The following is a 21,396-nucleotide window of genomic DNA, read 5'->3' as shown; positions in this document are numbered from 1 at the left end:
CGTTCGTCATTTTGAGTACAACTCAGCATTTAAAAAGAGTTGTGTAATAGGTTATCATTTAGATTAGCCAAGCCTTAAGCCTCACCCAGTGATGCAATTTTGAGTTGGTACAGAGGACGCCTACCAATACTCTGTACGGCTGTGATAACTTGGTTGAAAGAAAATCCAGATCCACTCATCTGATGTGGTTCACCCGTTTCTACTGTCCCCTCAAGCTCCAGACAAACTCTGCGTCCTTTACTGGGATTGAAAATGAATTTTTCACTTTATAAAAAGGAAGCAAAACATGATTTTCTTTATACTGTGACTGCAAGAGTAATGTGAAAAGAAGGTGTACCCCAGTGTAATAAGATAATAGATAATAGCATTATAATTAGGGACACGGGCAACGTCGCGAGTCACTTATTACTATCCCGCACGTTTCTTCTTCTTCTTCTTCTTCTTCTTCTTCTTCTTCTTCTTCTTCTTCTTATTTGGACTCAGGAAGGTCTCGGGAGTTCTCTGAGTCGCAGCCTGCCGGACAGTGTCTTTTTAAATCGACCATTTAGTCATTTTTCGAAAGAATATCTGGACATAAAACACACGTACGTCTGGCCCAGACTTGTCCGCAGTGCTGTATACGCACAAACTCAAATAACCGAGTTCTTCATAAATGAAAGCTTTATCACAGCTATACAAATAAATGAACAAATATACGAACAAATATATTAAATAATATAATATAAAACAAATAATATTGCAGGAATCTAATTTTCTTTACAGTTTTTTTGGTTGTTTATTGATTTATTGATTATTGATTTATTATTGATTATTTCTCTCCTGTCCTTTCTGATTTGTCTCCTTCTTCTGTGGTTTGTGGATTTTGTTGTCTCTGGGAGCTTCTTATCATCATCATCTTCATCCTCCTCCATGGATTTCAGGGTGGATGTAGCAGTGGTGGCTGACGGCTTCTCCTCAGCGCATTGAGCTTCTTTCATGGGTTTGAAAGCGGGTGCATTAGGGAGGGATCCCTTTGTGCTTCATTCTCAGGCTTCTCCTCACGCCTGTCCTTTTTCCGGGGAGGTCGCCCGTCTTCTCTCTCCGCCTGGAGCTCTGTGGAAAGCTCAAGGTTGAGTGAGATCTGAGCGCTGAGCTGTGTTTTCAGCTCCCCCACTTCTTTCCCGAACGATCTCTCCCTCTGAAAGACATGTTGCTGCCACAGATTCGTCCCCTCCGCCATCTTTTGGCGAAGAGCGTCCTGTTCAGCCCTCAAGGCGTTGATCACACGCCAGCCCTCTGACACTGTGTCTGCGTGAGACTTGATTTCCTTGTCGAGGGAACACTGAAGGGTGTCAGCCTGCTGTCTCGTGGTGATGAGATCAGCTTCAATCTTTTGGCCCACCACATAGATCTTCTTCAGTTCTTCCTGGAGATGCTTGTTCTTCTCCTTCTCCTCCTTTAGCTCAGCAGTGAACTTCTGCTGGCTGGCTGCATATATTTGTTGGAGCTCTTGGTAATCTTTCTGAAGGAGCTCCTTCTGCTGGAGTTCCTTCTCCAGCTGACAGCGAAGGCTTTCAGCCTGCTGTCTGACAATGGTTGTTCTCTTCAGTTCTTCTATGAGATGCTTGTTCTTCTCCTTCTCCTCCTTTAGCTCAGCAGTGAACTTCTGCTGGCTGACTGCATATGTTTGTTGGAGCTCTTGCAAATCTTTCTGAAGGAGCTCCTTCTGCTGGCGTTCCTTCTCCAGCTGACGGCGAAGGCTCTCACCCTGCTGTCTGACCACGCCAATCCTGTCCAGTTCTTCTTGGAGAGCCTTGTTCTTCTGCTTCTCTGCCTGGAGCTCAGCTGTGATGTTGTTCTTACTGATTTTCTGCGTTACTTGCACCTCCTTATGATCTACTTGACAGTGTCTCTTCTTCTTCCTTCTCTTGGCACTATTTCCTGCCTGAGTGTTGGTCTTTGCAGTGTTGAGAGGTTCTGGTTTGCAGAATGTTTCTTGCCTCTCCAGCTCTCTCTTCGTGTCCTTTCCCTCCTTCGTTATGCTGTTACAGACGAGCGTATTTGCGGGCTTGCAAACATCTTTACCACAATCCCTCCAAGACCTGCGTGGTCTTGGAAGGATTGCTCTCTCCATGTCTCTTTTAATCTTCATTTTCTTTGGCTGGTAGAATATGTCTTAAATAAATGATGTTGTCTCACAGATTTGTACTTCTCTCCCTTGTTCACAGTGTTACTAGTGATGATCCACCTGAACAGCTGTTTATTCATACAGCGACCTAATGACGTCATCGGCATTTTGCCTTGATCTTTGCTGTCATCTTTGCCTTGATCTGTACAGTTTTTTTGGTTGATGTTTAAATTGAAAATTGCACTCTTTTTTCAAACGTAAACAAAAGGACTGCACCACTGACAACTCTCTGAACAGGTTATAACACCTGTTTTTAATCTCACACTGATTGATAAGCAGCGCTCAGGGTAACGCATTAGAAAAGTGGCCGCGACGAATTTGAAATTTACGATTAAGGAACTCCAATGTCTGACTGTGCTGAATGCAGCAGGAGATGAGGCCGCAGCGGCTGCTGCAGCGCATGCGCAGTAAGAGACTGATTTGTTTTGAAAAACCGAGGGAGCCAGGAGTCGCGAGGAAAGAAGACACCGGAGGAAAGAGGTAAAAACTGAGCAACTATCCACATGTCTATCTGTTAAGAAATGTAGTTATAGTTAAAGCACACCAGTATAGTTGCAATGCTGATTTTAAGATGATAACAATGAAGTTGAAGAACGCTGTTTTGCTAACTATACGTGTAATGTTAGCTAGGTCTGCCGTTTTCGGTTTAAAGTAGGCTACAAAAGCCTCTGTTGATTCACCAGGCTAAACTGCTAGTGTATGTTAACACAGTCTGATGGTTATAATTGATTATGTTTTTGCTAGTTATATTGTATAATTAGTTCAGATGTAATGCACTTTGAATCTTTCCCCCCCTCCATCCTCTAGACGTATCCAAGTCCAGGTTTGAGGTACCAGCGCAGCCAACGAGAGGCAGTTTCCCTCAGACCCCCCCAAGGAGGAGCCGGAAGAAGCTCCCGCAGCGACTGCTACAAACTTCATCCCTGGTTAGAAAACCCACAATCAAAAGATGCAGCTTACTGTTTTTGCATGTCGGCATTTTCCGGACAGAAAAGAGGCTATCGAGTTTGGCTGCACTCAGCATTGAATCAACGCACAAAAGCATCAGATCTCGATCAATTTGTGAAGAGCAGCATGGAAATCACCACGTTCAGCTGTTATAGACATGCCAACTTCATGTTATGCTCACTGGTGAGGCTTTACAAAGGTCTTAAAATGATGACCTCAACAGAATCTGCACTTTTTATTTGTTTTTTTTTTCTGTATTTATATCTTTGTTTTGGCAATTGAGAAACTCTGATATCACCTTTAATAAAACCTAGTGTTTAAAATTTGACACTGGTGTAAATGGTGTGAATCCTGCTGAACAGGAAGCAGTGTTGTTATTTTTGTTTTTCATTGTCTCTTCTTTTGTATATACATTATAAAACTGTCCAGAAAGGCCCTGTATGAATCAACTCACAAAATAATGTTGTCAGTGAAGAAAATACAACGTCAAAATAATCAGTAAACACATCATCTATCAAAGAAAATGTTCAAGCTACAGAGGGAGAAATGGAGAGTGTGTGTTCTCAGTAAAGAATAAAAGTGATGTCCAGTACCTTGTTTGAGTGCCGTGACCTATTTATTTCCACACAGTGTATTCATGCTCACCTTAGTACAGCTCAGCCCATAGATCTTCATGGGTAAGTTTTTCTCTGAACAGTTTCTTCCTGTCCAAATGCTGCCTGCAACGCTGCCACTCTGACACAGTCAAAAACTGTTTGCTTCCTTTAATGTCTTTCCTGTGATAATGCCCCACCTACACTAGTGTTTCCATACTTCTATCTCCTAATCAGTACTGTACTGTATGAAGTGTTTCACATGAAACTTCAAATGAGATTAAGTTTGTCTGTATGAGTTTGTAAATGGCAGCCTGTGCCCTTATGTTGTGTGTATGTAGACGATAAGATGTTCATGGAACAAATATAAAATGAAGGACTGACAAACTCCTCAGACGTGTTGTGATGACGCTCCCTCCTGCTGCAGGTATTTGAACGGCCTCTGGCAGCAGAAAGAAGTCTGTTCTGTGTTTATGTCCCTCAGAAATGAAAAATGAGGCGAGTGGGTGCAGAGAGCAGGTGCAGCCACTGGGGGGCGACACATACTGACAGGTTTCCACCCGAGAGGCGCTTTTACACCGACACACTCCACTGTCAACTTTCAATGATTTATTAATCACATTTCACTCAGGTTTGTCTCAGCTTTGCAACACGATTAGCTGCCTTTTCTCAGTAAGCTAACGCCATACTGCCACTCATTTAAACAGACCAAATAAACAGCAGAGAGGGAGACATTATTAATACGGGAAAAACGACCATATACGTTAACATTATAAATGATTAACCTGCTGCCTGACTGTCTTTCAGATGCCACTGACTTGTTTAAATGCAGTTTTGTCCAAACCAATATCAACACTCCCTCTAAATACATCCAGAGTTGTCACACTTCAAAAAGTTAGACCACTCTGACCTCCATCCGATGCATTTTTCCTCATTGCACTAATTGAAAAGATTTCTGATTTCTGGTTTGAAGCCTTCACTAAATGAATTTCAATTGGAATAAAACGAGGTTAGTGGTGAATAGCGTGTGTATCATTTTCTGGCTCTATATGGGGGCTAGAAAATGATACACATGATACATCCTTAATCACCTAATTAAGGACGATGGTTTCATGTTGTTTCTGGACTTCCATAAAGCGTTCGACTCTATCGAACACGATTTAATTATTAACACATTTAAACACTTTGGGTTTGGTCGCGCATTTCTTGAATTGATTATTATGATTACACACCGATGTTAATAGCTGTTTCCCTCCCAAGAGGCACTGATCTACATTTCAGGATCTGGTTATTTTAAACACAGATGCTTAATGTAAATATTTCAATATTTATCCTCACAATAACAGTGTTACCTACATTGGTAGCAGTAAATCTCATAAAATCATTAGAAAAACACATACGTTGGTTTGGTGCTTATGTCCTAACATTTATAATCATCACACTAAAAGTTCCCGGAGAATTTCTCCGTCTGCAATCTGCTCTTGAGCAAAGTCGCCACCAGAACAACTTTCTGAGAGTCCAGTTGAACCGCGCCTGGTTTGAAAGGGATCAACTCCGGCATGCGAAGCGCACACACGTCTACACTGTGACCGACTTAGAAAAAGAAATACGTGGACTGGAGCGGCGTCTGGAAGAGAAAAGCAGCAGTGAGAGCAGCGCATCAGGTGAATCTGATGTCTCCCCCAAAGAGACGAGCGTGGAGTCCCAGGTGGAACAGGTGGAAAACATCCAGCACCTGGAGAAGAGCGAGATGGCTGAGACTCAGAAGAGACTGCAGATGCAGGTGAACCAGCTGGAGCAGCAGCTGCAGGAGGTTGCAACCCAGTCTCACAGAAAGTCGTGAAACTGTCACGTTAATTAATCTATTGTGTCGTGCGTACCGCCATGATATCCTCACTTTTCTCGTGCTACCCAGAACGGATTTCAAACTAATGTATTTTAATGGAAAGTTTATTTCGTGCGTCCAAGCACGGCAATCACATGCCACGGCATACAGGAGGAGTTGGATTTTATTTAATTTCTGAGCCTTGGGAGCAACTAAATACGACATTCTCCATCATCAGGTATTACTGTTATTTTTTTGTTTTTCTTTTGATGTCAATCCCGAATCAATTGCAGGCTTCCTCGTCATATGCTTTTATTCTTCTTTTCTGCTGCGGATTCAGGCATTTTTGTGATCAGGCAACTCTTTTGTTTTAATCTTTGCTTCCTGCTTTTTAACTATAGCCTACAATATACAGTAGCTCAGGTTATTAAAAATTGCGAGGGGTCAAATCTTTTACATATATATGATCTAATGCTTTTCTTCTTATTTTTGGCTGCAGGATTCAGTGATTAAAAAGTATTTTATTGTTATTTTTAATATCTGTATCCTGCTTTGTCCTAAATGCATTTATTTTATTTTTTTTTTTTACGGTTTTTAAGGTACCACTACGTTTGCAATGCCATCTCATATTAGTGTAATATCTTTTTGTCTTATTGTGAAAGTATCCTAGTCCTTCCCCCCACGGCTAGCGACACCTGTTGCCGGAAGCATTCTGCCCTTCTCCTGGTACTTGGTGAGATGTGTGGTTTTTCTCTGAGCTGATGTCTTACTTTTCCATTCTTCACACGGTTTATATGTTAAAGCGATGATTAACAGCGGTCTCATTATTAAACACAAGACTATGAAAACGACCTTCTAACTTGTGAAGGGAACAATAGCAACTTTTGTCTGGCTAGCTGAAGACAGCTATGTGTATGCTAATAGTTACTGTGCATACGGTAATGCCGCATCACCAAAGAGTAACGTTATGTTATGCAATAACAGGAGGCATAATGTCTCATTAGGCCTCCTTAAACACTGTGTATTGTTTTAGAAAAAAAAACGTCTGCATCAACAATTATACTTTGAGGAATTAAAGTGACTGAACTTTCAGCAAAGACAAAAGTCTAAAAATTGATTTTGGAACAGGCACAAAAAGAACCAGGATCAGGATGAGCAGGTCAAGAAGACAACTACACTCAAATTTCCATGTATTTGTCCTGTCGAGTATGTAGTAGTATTGTTCTTTCAGGGTTGTTAATTCAACCAGATGTCCTTCTAAATGTTTTGGATCTCATTCAAATATTTTCACGTTTTGTATTCTCAAATTCATGCATGGATGTTGTGTTATGCTTGCTTGAAATCCTGGATTAATCAGATAAAACTGACACTTTTTGAATATCCAGACCATCCTAATTATTTTGTTTTCTTATTTCAACAACTATTTCATAAATGATACATCCCAAGCTGTCATTATGTAATAATTCCATTTAAATGTACAGGTGCTTATATTTTATGTTCACCTCCGTGATATTTCTATAAGGAATATTATACTGAATATTATACTGCAAGCAGTCACAGGCATCTAAGCAACATTATATTTTTTATGTCTAAAAAATACATGTGATAATCACTTCAGTACCTTGCACATTTGTATCACTAATCATGAAATGAAAGTCTGGTTTATGCCAGAAATTTAAGCAAACAAATAAGAACTTCATCATTTAGCCTTTCCAAACTTACGTAGAATCCTTCTTATTAAATAAAAAAAGTGCAACATTAGAAGCCCTGAAAACAAAAGTAGTTCACATTGAAATTCTAAACAGTTAAAGGGAAAAGAAGTAAACTTGTCCCTCCAACCCATTTAGCGAGTCTTTCCCAAGAAGCACTGGGAGTGTGTGACCAGCTGTGAGTTCCTTCAGTCAGTGTTGGCAGTGAAGCAGGGCAGCTGTCCTCCTCCGGAGAAAACCAGTGGCCTTGCAGCGGCTTGCGTGGAGAGCTGTGATCATGACCAAGAATGCTCCGCTCAGAAGAAATGCTGTTCCAACGGCTGTGGCCACACCTGCCAGTCTCCCAAAGACCTTTACAAGGGTAAGTAGAGCCCAAAAATTGCGACTTGTTCCTTGAGTATAGCACTCTGCAGCACCTCTATAGTTGAGGTTTGGTTTGGGTTAGGCACAAAAACTAGTGGGTTAAGATGGGATGAGACAGAACATGGAAAATGCTTGTGCTGGTGAAACCTGCTGATCAGTGTTTTCTATTAATAATAACAATAAACCTGCATCTATTGTCAGAAAAGTGCTGTGGTGTTATTATTCTTATTCATCCCAGCCTGCCTTGGGCCATTTCTCAAATAAATGAAGTAACTCAGGGTGGAAAATTTCTTGCTAACAGATAGTGTGCCGCCGTGCTGCTCTGAGTCTGAGTCAGGTGGAGCTTGCTCTACTTAGGCCTCAATTATCAGGAGATGGATCAAAGAGATCTGAGCAGCAATATGTTCACTGATAGGAAAGAACTGATGTGGGGAAAATCGTTTTGCTTTTTCACTCATTGGTATTGAGCGAAGCCGGACATCCCTACAGCCCTGGGGCATGCTGACTGACCTGACTGAGAACTCGATGTCCTCGCTGTCTTCTCTTGGACATATATTATGCTGAGAATTACAGTAGATGGGAGGGACGCAGAAAAAGACTAATTCTAATCACAACAGTTTGACACATAATCAGTTTGCTGACTCACCAAGCTGATCTTGACCTTTTGTAAAACATCAGATAGGTATAGGTGTGGTATTCAGAGGATAAATTAATTTGAAGAAGTGCTACATCAATCATGAACAGGTTGAGAGCATATGTATAATAAACTGACTGTAGGCTCACAAACGATTCCCTTAGTTTTATTCTATTCTACCACTGGTGGATGGTTATTTCATGGTTTGAAAAGAGGATCATTTTGGTCTCCTAGGTGCTCCTCTAAAGCCAAGAAAGGAGCTGGGATTTGAAGAACTCTCCTCTGGCCAGTTGGAGGTGCGTTGGTCCTCCCGCTTAAACATCACAGCTGAGCCCGTTGTGTATGTCCTGCAGAGCAGATGGAACTTTGGCATCCAGCCCAGTGAGGACACTGCCACCTCCTGGCAGGTGGTTGCACAGGTTAGTACAGTGCACTCAATCCATGGTTCTATCCCAGTTGTGAAAAAATCTATGTACGTTCATGTAATCACAGGTGCACTCACTGTACTGTAGTTCCCAGCTGGCCAAATTTAAATTTTCTTTTTTTTCTGACAGTATCAATAAAAACCTTGTTGACTTCTTTAGCTCTGTGACTGAGGCACAACTATCAAAAGTGGCTGTGGCAGTGTGCTTTCTGTTTTCAAGAGGTTTTATGGCATAACTAATAAACCTGTTGCTTTGAATAAGGATTTGATTGAGGGTTAAGGTAGTGATGCTGCACTGATGAACTGAGGAGATCTCAGTCATCTTTGGGTTGGATTACATACAAAGCCAAACCATCAATACCCCAGAAATACCTACTGTCAACCATTACTCCATTAAAAGATGAAGGAGTGTTATAGAAAAATAGTGGGTGTTTGTTGGAAAACACAGCAACACTGATAGTGCTGCAAGTGTCAGGCAAACCCATAATTCCTGGATTCGTCCATACTAAAACACCTCTTCTTCTCCTCGTTTTGGCTTTCAGTTCTCACTAAGTCAGCATTTTCTCAACTGAAAACTTGAGATTTTCGAAAAGGTTCCCTGTAAAGACCTGTTGCACATTTTAGTGTCTAATTGTCTGCATACAGCACAGGTGTTGTCATTTGCCTGTATGTGTGTTTATCGTGTTGTCAGATTTAGCTCTGATGCAGTTTTGCTGGAACATGCCCCAGCTGACTGTCACAATATGTGTCTGTGAAGCTGTGGCTCCTCATTTTTTACATCTACACTGTTAGATGATTATGCATGTTTTATTCCTTTCTGACACTATGGGTTAATTTCTTGCCTTGCTTCCCTTAACACTCCACTTGATCCCCCAAAAGACCACGGAACCAGGAGCCAGGCTCTCTGACATTCGGCCAGGTCGCTGGTACCAGTTCAGAGTGGCAGCTGTCAACACCCATGGGACCAGAGGTTTTACCACACCCAGCAGACACATTCAGTCCAGCAGAGGTCAGACAGACACCCTCTGTGTGTGTGTATGTCTATATACAGTATGTGTGCAAGAGAGTGCTTGTTTGTTCTTGTATAACTGTAATTATGAAGCAAGTATCCTTGAAAGCATAGATTGTATTGGCAGAGAAATGTATTTAGCTGTCTTCACCGGCAAATCAAAGCGCTTGACAAGAGAAGCCAGCATTCGCCCATTTACACACATTCATACACCATCATTCACAAACACTCACACACTGATGGCACAGCACTGGGAGCAATTTGGGGTTCAGTATATTGCTCAAAGACACTTTGACAAGCAGATATACTGTATATAACATATCAACTTTAGCTAACTATTATCATAAATATTCTTTCAGTCAGAGACGCTTCATCATAAAATTGGGCCATTTATAGCAAATGGTTATAGATTTAATGGAAAAATCTCTGCTCTTTGAGGGAGTTGGGGGGAGATAGTTAATTATTTTTCTATGTCTGCTTCATGGAAAAGTTCAAAAAAAGCTCAGCCATAATCACCTCAGACATGTTCATGACAGCAAGAGCTGCCTTCGCTCACCTTGGACTGTCTGCATCACAGCTGCTGTAATATTGGAGGCTGTGCCCTCATATGTTCCCTGTATTTTCAGCATCAGCATCAGTTTTTCAATATCAGTATGTAATATTAAGCAATGACTACATATGAATGGATATCAACCACATCCCCTCACCCTCAGACCCGTCCAATCCTCCAGCTCCCACTGAGCTGAGAGTGGCCAGTATGAGCTTTGGCCCCGGCAGGGTGGTCTCTGCCAGGCTCCAGTGGAGCATGCCTGCGGACCTGGATGTTTCCGTCCACCACTATAAGGTCAGTTGGAGCTGGACTGCACTTGGACAGCCCTCTGCTTCATCCCTGACCAAGAGAAGGAAGACAGTCAGAGAGGTGAGGACTGACAGATGCTACAGTGTTCTAAAAGTGTTGTGACACTAAGCGTGAGTGTCCTTTAGACTGAGCTACATATGACTGATTTTCCTTCCTGCTTAAACTATATTCTGCAACAAGCGAAGGAGTGCAAGTAACAGTTAAGACAAATTAAATAATGGACCAAATAAAAGATTCACTGTCTTTAATAAACCCACTTAACTCTGACTTCCCAGCTTTATATGGAATATTTGCCATATAGCAGTTAAATAAAATTTGAGTTAGTTAGTTATCTCATGAGACTTCTTCTTGTAGACAAGACAAGAGACCCAACAATTCCCAATGAGTAGGCACTTGCTGACGGTAGTGAGGAAAAATGTCCTTTTAACAGGCAGAAACCTTTAACAGAACCAGGGTGTGGATGGGTGGCAATGACCTTTGTGGCTCATGGGTCCTGTGTACTTTAACATACCAAACTGAAAGAAAAGTAGAAGTCCCATGTGTGTTTGTTGACAGACTTTGGGCTGATTATTAAAAATTATTTTCACATGCAAGACTAAGATCTTGCAACAGATCTTCATAGGTCAGCATAATTTTTCTTGATGCCTGTTGTAGACACACAGTAGCATTTTCAGCCATCTCCATCGAGTGAGAATTTTTACACCTTTCAGTGACCAAAACAATGAATGAATTATATTTTTATGAATACACGTAGCTCCAATCTCATTTTATATTCTGGTGTTGTGTCAACTTTCCTGCATGGTCACGTGTGTGTGTGTGTGTGTGTGTGTGTGTGTGTGTGTGTGTGCGTGTGCGTGTGCAGAGCCAGGTGGAGCTGGACAGCATGCGGCCTAACAGGAGCTACAGTGTGGAGGTCCAGGCTGTGTCCTACTGGGGACAAACTCAGCTGAAAGGACCCCGAGCCATCCTCCACTTCACCACACAGCGCAGTATGTCTTTATTTTTATAATAATAATGATAATAAACTTTATTTCTATTGCACCTTTTCTAAAAAAAAATGCTTTACAACAAAGAAATCACATGCACTAAGTGCTTCACACAAAACAGACATAGAATGAACATAAAAACAGGGACAGAACATTAATTTGAAATGAGATGAAGAATAAAACCTACTTAATTATAGCTGTAAAATTAAGACAGAAAAAGGATAAAAGTAAAGATAATGAATAACATAACATGGAAAACAAAACCACTGAATAATAATAATAAAATGAAGTTAAAAGCAGCGTACATAGAATGCATGAAATAAAGTAAAATACAACAATTTAAAAGAAGTACAGCGGTGCATAAGTGAGAGCCAAGCGCTAAAATTTCAGGCCTGTATCAGGAATATTTAGCTAGGTAGCTTCCCTGATATCTTTAGGTTGTGTGTTCTAGTGCTCTGGGGCATCACTGACAAAGGCTGCATCCCAGATTTTCTCTCTGCTGCTGCTGGGAACCTTCAATAGACCAGCAGCAGATGATCACAGTGTTTATGAAGGCAAATAGTGAGCAAGGGATTTAGCAGTTTAGCTTGGTCCTTGTCCATTAAGGGCTTTGTGTTCAAGGAGAAGGCCCTTAAAATCAGTTCTGAATGTTAAAGGAAGCCAGTGCAGATGATCAAATGGTCTGCCGGGTGTTAAGATCAAAGAAGAAATAAAGGCATAAATCAGTTTTTCAGCATCTTTTTGTTATGGCAAAGATAAAAAAAAGACCTTGGGTATCAGAATAAGCAGGTTTCATCATGTCTCATGTACAGTAAAGATCATATCATTATTGGTCCGCTCTTGATCATTTACATTGGGTGTAGTTAATTCTCTGTATTGGCTGACCATATCGAAGGATAGGCCATGTCCCATCCACAAATTCTAATTATATTTTATCTGTTTTGAAGCCACCAGTGCTGTTCCAAGAAACCCTACAGGTGACACTCTGGATGTAGGGACACCATTCTATCAGGACGGGCAGCTCCAGGTTCATGTTTACTGGCAGAGCAGCATGGGTATGTACAGACTGATCATCTGTAATCATGCTGCAGCACAAATGCATTTTATTTATGGATGGCACGGTGTCAATTGAGCCAACAGTCACCAATTTGGGCAGAAATATGTTTTTTTTTTGCCATCTTGCCCATTGGCAGAGTCGTAGCTAGCTAGCGGTTACAGCGGTTAAACTGCTGTGGATTTACAGTATAAGAGTTGCTCTTTTAATGGAGCTACATATCCAAGACCCCCTCTGTCTGAGAAATGAAATTGATATCAACCTTATTTTATGAAGATCCCTTCATTGTTGTAGACCTGCTGTTACAGAACAGCGTTGTAAGCTCTTGTTGTTTGTATAGATCCTACAGTAGAATTCTACAGAATCCAGTGGGGGCCAGAGTATTGTGGACACAACCAGACCAGACCCATGGAGAAGACGAGCACACAGGTAACATATTAAAACAAAACAACATTGTCTTCATAAATATGAATATCAAATAAATGATGGGTATATAATGCCACTGGCAATATAAAATACACTTGCAAGACACATAATAGACTTTATGAATAGAAAAGAGCACATTTGTAAATCTTGTTGATGGCGCATGATCATTGTTACCTTACTTGCTATGAAAAGTGACTTAATCTTGGCTCTAGCGTTTTGGGAATCAGCCTCTAAACAGCCTGTTTTTGCAACCAAGATTGTAAAAAATAAGTTGCCTTTTATGTCATAAGGAAACTGAGAGCCACAGCTTTTCACAGGACATGATCATTTTCTGCTTTCGTCTGATCCAGGAGAGCTTTGTCAGCCTGCAGGGGCTGCTGTTCTCCTGCAGGTATAAAGTCGTCCTGTAGCCAGTCAGCAAGAAGAGTCATCCTCTGACCGACAGCATCAGCTTCTTCACTCCCTCCTGTGCCACCATCCAGGCCAAAAGTCCACAACTCGTGACCTGTCCTGTAGACAAAGGTTAGACAACTGGAAACTCAGGTCTTATTATCTTATTATTATCATATTATTATTATCAAGTCAAAATATTGTTTGTTTGCTTGTTCACTAAATTGTAAATGTCACTGTGTCATATCTTATAGTACTGACTCTAGACTGAATGCATTCAAGTTGGAAAAAATGTTCACATCAGTCCCTTAATTTTTCACAGTTATAACTCAGTAAAATGAACAGAGCAGACGACATACAGAACAAAGCTGACAAATTGCTTGAGCTACAGGAGTTACTCTATACAGTCTTTGTTTGTATCTGGGATCATGTGTTAACAAACCATTGCAACTATGTAACACGATAAACAGTTTAAGTTTTATTTCCACTCATCTGAAATGGGGTAAATCTTTAACACTGTATGAACGCATTATTCTAAAGTCGTAACAACCTGAGGTTTTTCTTGTTTTTCCTTGAGCACAGAATATTATTTCTCCTGAGCCCACACCCCCACAGCCCCCCATTTATTGCATGATGTGTAAGACACTGGTGCACACTGCAAACACTGTTAGTTTGATCTGATATAATTTCCCAAAATAACTAATAACCATTTAAGTTAGAAAATACAGCTTACTTAAAACACTATCAAAGAGCAAAAACAAAAAATGAACACAACACTGTAACCCACAGTCACACAGTACGAACCCAACCCACATACTGAAGTGCACAGTAAAAACAGCACCAGCCGTGTCAGCCCAAGAGCCATGTTTGATTGTTATAATTTTATAATTCTTATGTAATTAGAATTTGTTTATCATACTAACACCTGCGTTCATTTAACCCCTGGCTGTGATTCCTTGGGCAGTGTCCCCTCAGAAGGTCCTGGTGAAGGCAGCCAACCTGACAGCATCCTTTGAGGTCCAGGGCAGCAACATGACAGCCATTTTTGGCTGGGATTTGTCCACTGCCTCCCCCCACCAGCAGCTGACTGGTTACCAGGTGACCTGGGCAGAGGTCATCCCCACCAACCGTCACAACAACAACAAACTGCCTCACAGTCTCATCTCCCAGTCCCAAATCCTACCCCCGGTTAGTGCTGTTAAAAACTGCAGTAGTATATAAATCTTGAGTTTGGTTAAGGTTTGGCTGCATGTTCACTAAAAAGGGAACAAACCCACCAGTGCCACAACTAGAATATGCATAAATTAGAGACGGTGAAATAGCCTTCATTTGTGTCCTCTGTCATTTTTTTTCTGGGGATTTTAGAGTTATAGCAACCAAGGGGTGTTTAAAATAAAAATTTATTTTGGAGGTATGTAATTTCCTAATAATTTTGAAGTAAGTTTCCAGGTTATAACTACATGTGGTGGTACAAATTTGGGGTAAAATACAGAGCGTGCAATTTGTACAATTCCAGTCAGTTAATTCTAAATAACTGTGAGTGGAACCAAGAGAGTTCTTCTGTCAGTATACAGCAGATTGGCTGAACATGCCAAAACATGAAATTTGTCTGCAGGCAACCATACAACAAATGAAGGATAAAGTTTCCAAAAATCAGTAAACCTTTACGTATGCAGGTTTTCATTCAGAGAAATTCCTATTTTCCCTAGAATTAATTCTTAATAACATAGTTTCGACCAATTTTTCAGACATGTGTTTAAAGTTTAAATAGTTGAAATATTCACAGCAAATGTTCATTATTTTATCACTTCATAGGTTTCAAAATATCCTGTCAAAGGACTGCAGTTGGAAATTAGCCAACAGTACAATTACATACATTTTGGCTGTGGGTTGTCCTTTTTAAAAAAAAAAAAAAAGATATGAAATTAAAATGAAATGAAATATTTACATTTGACTTGTTTTAGGCCAACAGTGCAAAGGATCAAAATTTATAAAGAAGGTTTTAAAACACATTGGTGAAGGTTGGTTGGACTCACTACATTAGTATTTATGAAATACCTTCCTATGGCCCTGGTGTGTGAGGGTGGCTTTTGATTTTGCTTTTGCAATTCACTGTTCTTTAATAGCAGGCACTGTTATGCAAGATAATTGAAAACGTGTAATATGTTACAAAATCTGATTTACAGTACTCTACCGCTACAGATAAACAGGCCAAAATTTTACATTTAATAAAAAAGAACTTTGTCATTTTCCTTCTAAACTCTCATTTAGTTCTTTACATTTTGTCGATTGCATGTGTGTCAAATTTCCATTGTCAGTTTGTTTCCTTTTTAGTGTTAATTCACGACTAGCACTCCAAATATTTTAATCCATATCTGAGTCAGATTTGTATTTTTCTTGCAGGCAAATCTCAGAGTCCAGTGGGCTGGCCAAAAAATTCAAAACCTTGAGCATTTAAACTCCTTTGTCCTTTCTCTTTCAGGATGATAATGTTCTGATCGTGTCGGGCCTGCACCCCGCCAGTCTCTACAGGCTGGAAGTCCAGGCCATCACAGCTGAGGGTGAAGGTCCTGCAACCACCCGAACCTTCCAGACACCAGGACACCAAAGCACCGGGAAATACAGTAAGGAAGGAATAAGAGAAATTAAAGATAAAAACACAGAAGAGAACAGGGCAGCATGAATCAGATGTTGTCCTTATATAACTCAAGTATTCCACATTCACAACCTAAAAACATTTTTATATTGTAGAATTAAAACCAAGGTTCAAGTGGCTGGGAGCTAAAGAATGGAGGGCTGGACAGGGATGGGGCTGGAGACCTCACTCAGGCAGCCTGGTGGCAGGACAGAAGCAATATAGGAGAAGGGAGGTAGAGCCGAAAGGTGAAGCAGGTGTCAAAGGTGACTGGAAGGCAGAGCAGAAGGGCAGAGCCACTCAGGAGGACAGGCAGGACCTCCACCATGCTGAGGACGATGAGCAAGGCAGTAGTGAGGATGACGAGCTGGGTTGCTTAGAAGCATGACACCAGCGTGAGCCACTCTTCCGGGGGTGGGTTCAGGAAGGGAACTGTCTGGTTTTATGACAGCTGACTGGTCAAGTGTCTGGAGGCTGTCTGGCCCAAGACAAGGTCCAGCAGAAAAGAGACAAAGGATGTGGAAGAAAGGAAACCGGATGACACGGACCCTCAGTGTTTTTTTGGGAGGGCTGTTTTGATAGCTAACCATGTCCTCCAGAAAATTGACCTTGAAATAAAAGCATAAATCAGTTTTATATTTCTAAATGTTCATGCTTTTTCTATGTTTGTAAAGTTGTGAAGTCATCTTGCTGACGCAGGACTTAAATCTTAGATCTGAATCTAGGATGACACCGAGATTTGTCCTGTTTGCTCTTTTCTCTTGCACAAACTAGCAGTGTGCTAGCAGGCACACTTGTGTACCTGTTGTAAAATTAAAAGCACTCTAGGTTTCCCAATAAAAACCTATTGCCCCCTGTTAAAGATACAATGGGTAAGATGCGGCCAGAAAAACAGAACATGAAAAAGTAACAGTTCTGATGTTATTTAAAGACCCTCCACTTGCTGCTGTTCCAGACCACAGCTCTCCTGCCGTGTCGTCATCGTCCCCAGACATGGTTGGAGCCCCTGTCAGTCGCCTCGGCACTTCGGTCCTTCGGTCTCGAAGGCTGTATTCCATGAAAATATTATTTATAGATGATATGTTAGAAAATAGATGGAAAAATATTTCAGGTCTAGACATTGCTTTTACCTGGTGGTGATGTTCTACCTTTCTCTCGCTGATCCTACTCCAGCTTACTGTGTCTTCATCTGTACCAGAATCAGACTTCTGGTTGGAGATACTGTCAATCACGTTGGCGCTGTGTTTCCAGGCGATGTTTACTGAGATCCTGTTGAGCCCAGTTCTGTTGCCCGTTGGTAAACACCAACAATCCCCCAGTGCTCTGAGCTCTCAGTTGGGGCCGACTCCTGCGAGCAAATAGGGCCACTGGCTGCATGGCTACCTGAGCCAGGTACCTAAACCAAAGATAGCTATAGCAAAGAGCAGTCGACAAGTGGCCAGTTTTTACACATTCCACTTTTAAAGACTCTAAATAGCATAAAGGTGTGAATGACTATCTGTCTCTGTCTGCCCTGTCTTAGTGGTGACCTTTCCCAACTAAATGCAAGCTGTGACAGGCTCCAGCACTCATGTAACTCTTCAAATTATACGCAGGAATCCCCCAAATCCAGTCGCCCCAAGACACTGAATGATTTTAGGCCGGTGGCTCTGACTTCAACAATTATGAAAGTCTTTGAAAAACTAGTTGGTCTAGAAATTCTCAAAAACACAGAGAATGCAATCGATCAATTGCAGTTCGCCTACAGGCCGAAAGGGGGAGTAGAGGATGCCACACTCACTCTCTTTAACTGGCTTTTTAAACACCTCGAAGGGAGTGGGTGTCACGCACGTCTTCTATTCATTGACTTCTCCTCTGCTTTTTACACAATTCAACCGCACATTTTAACACAGAGACTTTTAGAGCATTTTAACTTGAGCAATAACCTTGTGGGCTGGATTTGAGATTTTTTAACAAACAGGACACAGAGGGTCAGAGTTAATGGCTTTTTATCTGACAAGGTGTGCTCCTCCACTGGCTCACCACAAGGGTGCGTGCTCTCACCCTTGTTATTTATACTGTACACTAATATATGTCAGAGCAATTTTAAGAACCGTTTCATTTTAAAATACGCAGATGATTCGGTTATTGTTAGCCTGCTCCAAGGAACAGAAAACAGTCACGGCCCTGTCGTTGACAACTTTGTCAAGTGGTGTGAGGACTCACACCTACAGGTCAATGAAGCCAAAACAAAAGACATGGCCATTGATTTTAGGAAAAATGCCAATACACCTGAACTCATCACAATCAAGAGACAAGCCATTGAGCAAGTGCAATCTTATAAGTATCTTGGGACTATCATCGACTCCACTTTGAACTTTAAATTGAATTGTGAAGCTGTGAGCAGGAAGGGACACCAGCGTCTATTCTGTCTGCGGAAGTTGTCCCGCTTCCACATTGATAGGACCATGATGACACTTTTTTATCGTGCTTTTATTGAGTCGGTTTTAACTTTTTCACTTGTGTCATGGTTTGGAAACCTGCCCTTAAAAGAAAGGAACTCACTGAACCAGATTATTAAATGGTCTGGTCGGCTCATTGGGGAGTCACAGCTGTGCCTACAGTCGCTGTACACTCGGCAGGTACAGCGACTGGCCAGCTCCATCTCCACTGATGACTCCCATCCCCTGGCAAGTGAGTTTCAGCTGCTACGGTCAAAAAGGAGATTCATAATCCCGAGAGTTAGGACCACTCGCTGCAGGAACAGCTTTGTTCCTGCTGCGGTTTCTCTTTTAAATAGGAGGTCTGTCCTATTTTAATGTGGTCTTAACTTGCTTACTTATTTATTTACTTATTTATTTATCATTGTTTTACTGTCCCTTGGATCATGCTCTTATGTTTTCTTAGCATGCTCTTAACAGGTCTTATATTGGCATTTTTTGTGATATTTAATGACTTTTATTTATTTTATTTATTTATTTTAGTCTTTTAACCATGATCAGTGAGCTGCTGGGAGTACCTGTCAATGTCTGCTGCTAATCTGTCTCCTGTATGTGTCCTGTGTTTCTGAATGTTGTGTATAATGTTTGAGATGCCCTCTCCAGACTGCAAAACAAATCTACCTACGGGTATCAATAAAGTTACCTTGACCTTGGAATGGATAGCAAACACAAGAATATGGCTGTTTTGTTCTTTTTTCTTGACTTTTTGACTTGTCATACCTGATTAGATCTCTTCTCAGGACTGTGTGGGCACATACAGTGCTTGATTGACATATGCCCCTGTTAGCTTTGTTGTACTGGTTATTGTTGGACAACTTATGCTACTTAAATCATTATAAGAATCTAGAGTTTTATGACATTCCCAGCTCTGCCCAGCTTCAATCTGACCTGAGGCCCAAACAGCCAGACTAACAGAAAACACCTGTGTGGGTGTGGAAGGTAAAATGCACCAACAAGGATTCAAAAGTCCTTGTTTGGTTTATTGTCACACAAACAAATTGTAACTTGATTATTTAATATCCTGCATGGCAAGATGCACAAGATGCACAAGTTGGCCTTAAAAACATGAAGTTCTGTGCTCTGGATTTTAGAAGATAAACTGTTAACCAATCAAGTTTTTACTTTCCCTTTCAGGACCCAGGCAGAGGAACCATCAACATAAACAACCAATCATTGAGAGGCAGTGAGGCTAGGCAGCCAATCATCTTGCATGAACCAAGTCTCCCAAACTCAAGATGATCAAGAATCCACAGAGCGGTGAAAACTAATGAATGACAAGTGTAGCCTCGCCAGCTTCATGATGACTTCTCCATAACAAGTAGCAGCAATTTTAATCCCTCCCTGCAGTATCTTACAAAGGACTGGGCTTTTTTCCGTTAAAGCTGCTGCAGATGCTGTAGCACATACTGTATTACTGACTCCCAGCTAAGAGATAAATCTCACCACTTCATACATCATAATGGCATGCAGACACATTAGCTACACCATTACCTATATATCTGTGTATGGGTAGAACGTTTTTTAAAAATGTACTCTGCTGAGAGCCATGCCAGGCTTCGGGCTAATCCATGAAGTTTGGAGCCAGAACCTAAACACTGACAACAGCTTTTACACCAAAAGTAGTTTCTTCAAAAAATGCATTAAATGTTATATCAGATGATAATGGACTTGCCAGAGCAATGTGCTTCTGTCTTGACCTATGTAATATAAGTAAAGCAGCAGCCATTGTCCTTATGTGGCTTAATGTTAGATTAGGCTTTTATGGTCATCTCACAAGTTTTCCTTTACCTGTTCTGTTGGAGTCCTAGGGACCCAGGGGCCTCCTTAACAGCTCATTTAAGTACATTTAACATTCTTTATCTTTATCTTTATTTCATCTGAACTGCTTGAAAACGTGGTTTTGAATTTGAATAGCTTTTCAGAAGTCCTCTGCAGACAATTATGCAAAATTTCTATTCAAGGTCTCGTAGACCTTATTTATGATTGGTGTTATCAGCACAGTCCATAAAAATGCAGTTGTGTGCATCAAAGAGAACAGAAACCTCGAAATTGATTAATGCTACAATGACACCAAAGGTATGGTAGACCTTAGAAAGAAGTCCTAATCACCCATAGCTGCAAACAAAGGACTTCCCATCGGCATCACCATTGGAACTGTTGCAAATTGAATACGAAGATGATACTTCACATGTACGGCGCTGATGTCTGTGTGACTAGAAACAATGAGGATGCAAATACAACATCAACAAAACAAGAGGGTTAATAAAATATAGCATAAACTAATGAAATTACAATCTCAATCTTACAAAAGAATAATTAAGCAATCCTGTGAATCTGGTTATGCATCTAGAGCCAACTTAGTGCTATTGTATTCCATATTCTGCTGACAGAATTTACTCTCTACTCAAAGACGTATTTAGGTTTGATACCCAGCCCTAATTCCTCGCTATGCCATGATAAAGTTGTTTAGATGGAGCTGCATGCAAACGCCCAGAATGTTGTCAGTGTTATTGAGTGGTACCTTCAGTATATTTTAAAACCTGAAAAACAAATTCCTGCAAATGATTCACTGATGAGATTTGTTATTTAATATGTAATATGTAGCTCCCTTGTATTCTGTAAATGCTGTATAAAATATTTGTCTGTATTTATTAGTTGTGGTATATTTGTGTCTGGATGAGTGTCTACCGTAAACGTTCTACTTCTGTACTGTATGTGTGCTCAGCCTTTTGTAAACTCTAGAGACCCTGTACAAAGATGTTTTTTAACTAAAGATAAATTCCATGTCCACATGTGTACCGTGCCATTTTTATTTTCTTATTATTCCATCTTTTTTCGCTCTGCTGCCTCATCAGCCTTTTTTTCCTCAAGTTTTTCAGTGTGCTTGTCACAGA

At 40.9% G+C, this 21,396-nt stretch overlaps 1 pseudogene; it reads left to right on the top strand.

Annotated features, from left to right (window-relative positions):
- The first annotated feature begins 7,271 nt into the window (after positions 1–7,271).
- On the top strand, positions 7,272–19,761 carry LOC121627404 (annotated as a pseudogene).
- The last annotated feature ends 1,635 nt before the right edge of the window (positions 19,762–21,396 follow it).

Source organism: Chelmon rostratus, chromosome 24 (genome assembly GCF_017976325.1).
Source record: "Chelmon rostratus isolate fCheRos1 chromosome 24, fCheRos1.pri, whole genome shotgun sequence".
Taxonomy (NCBI): Eukaryota; Metazoa; Chordata; class Actinopteri; order Chaetodontiformes; family Chaetodontidae; genus Chelmon; species Chelmon rostratus.
The sequence above is the reverse complement of the archived record's forward strand: the minus strand, read 5'-3'. Positions and strand labels throughout refer to the sequence as shown.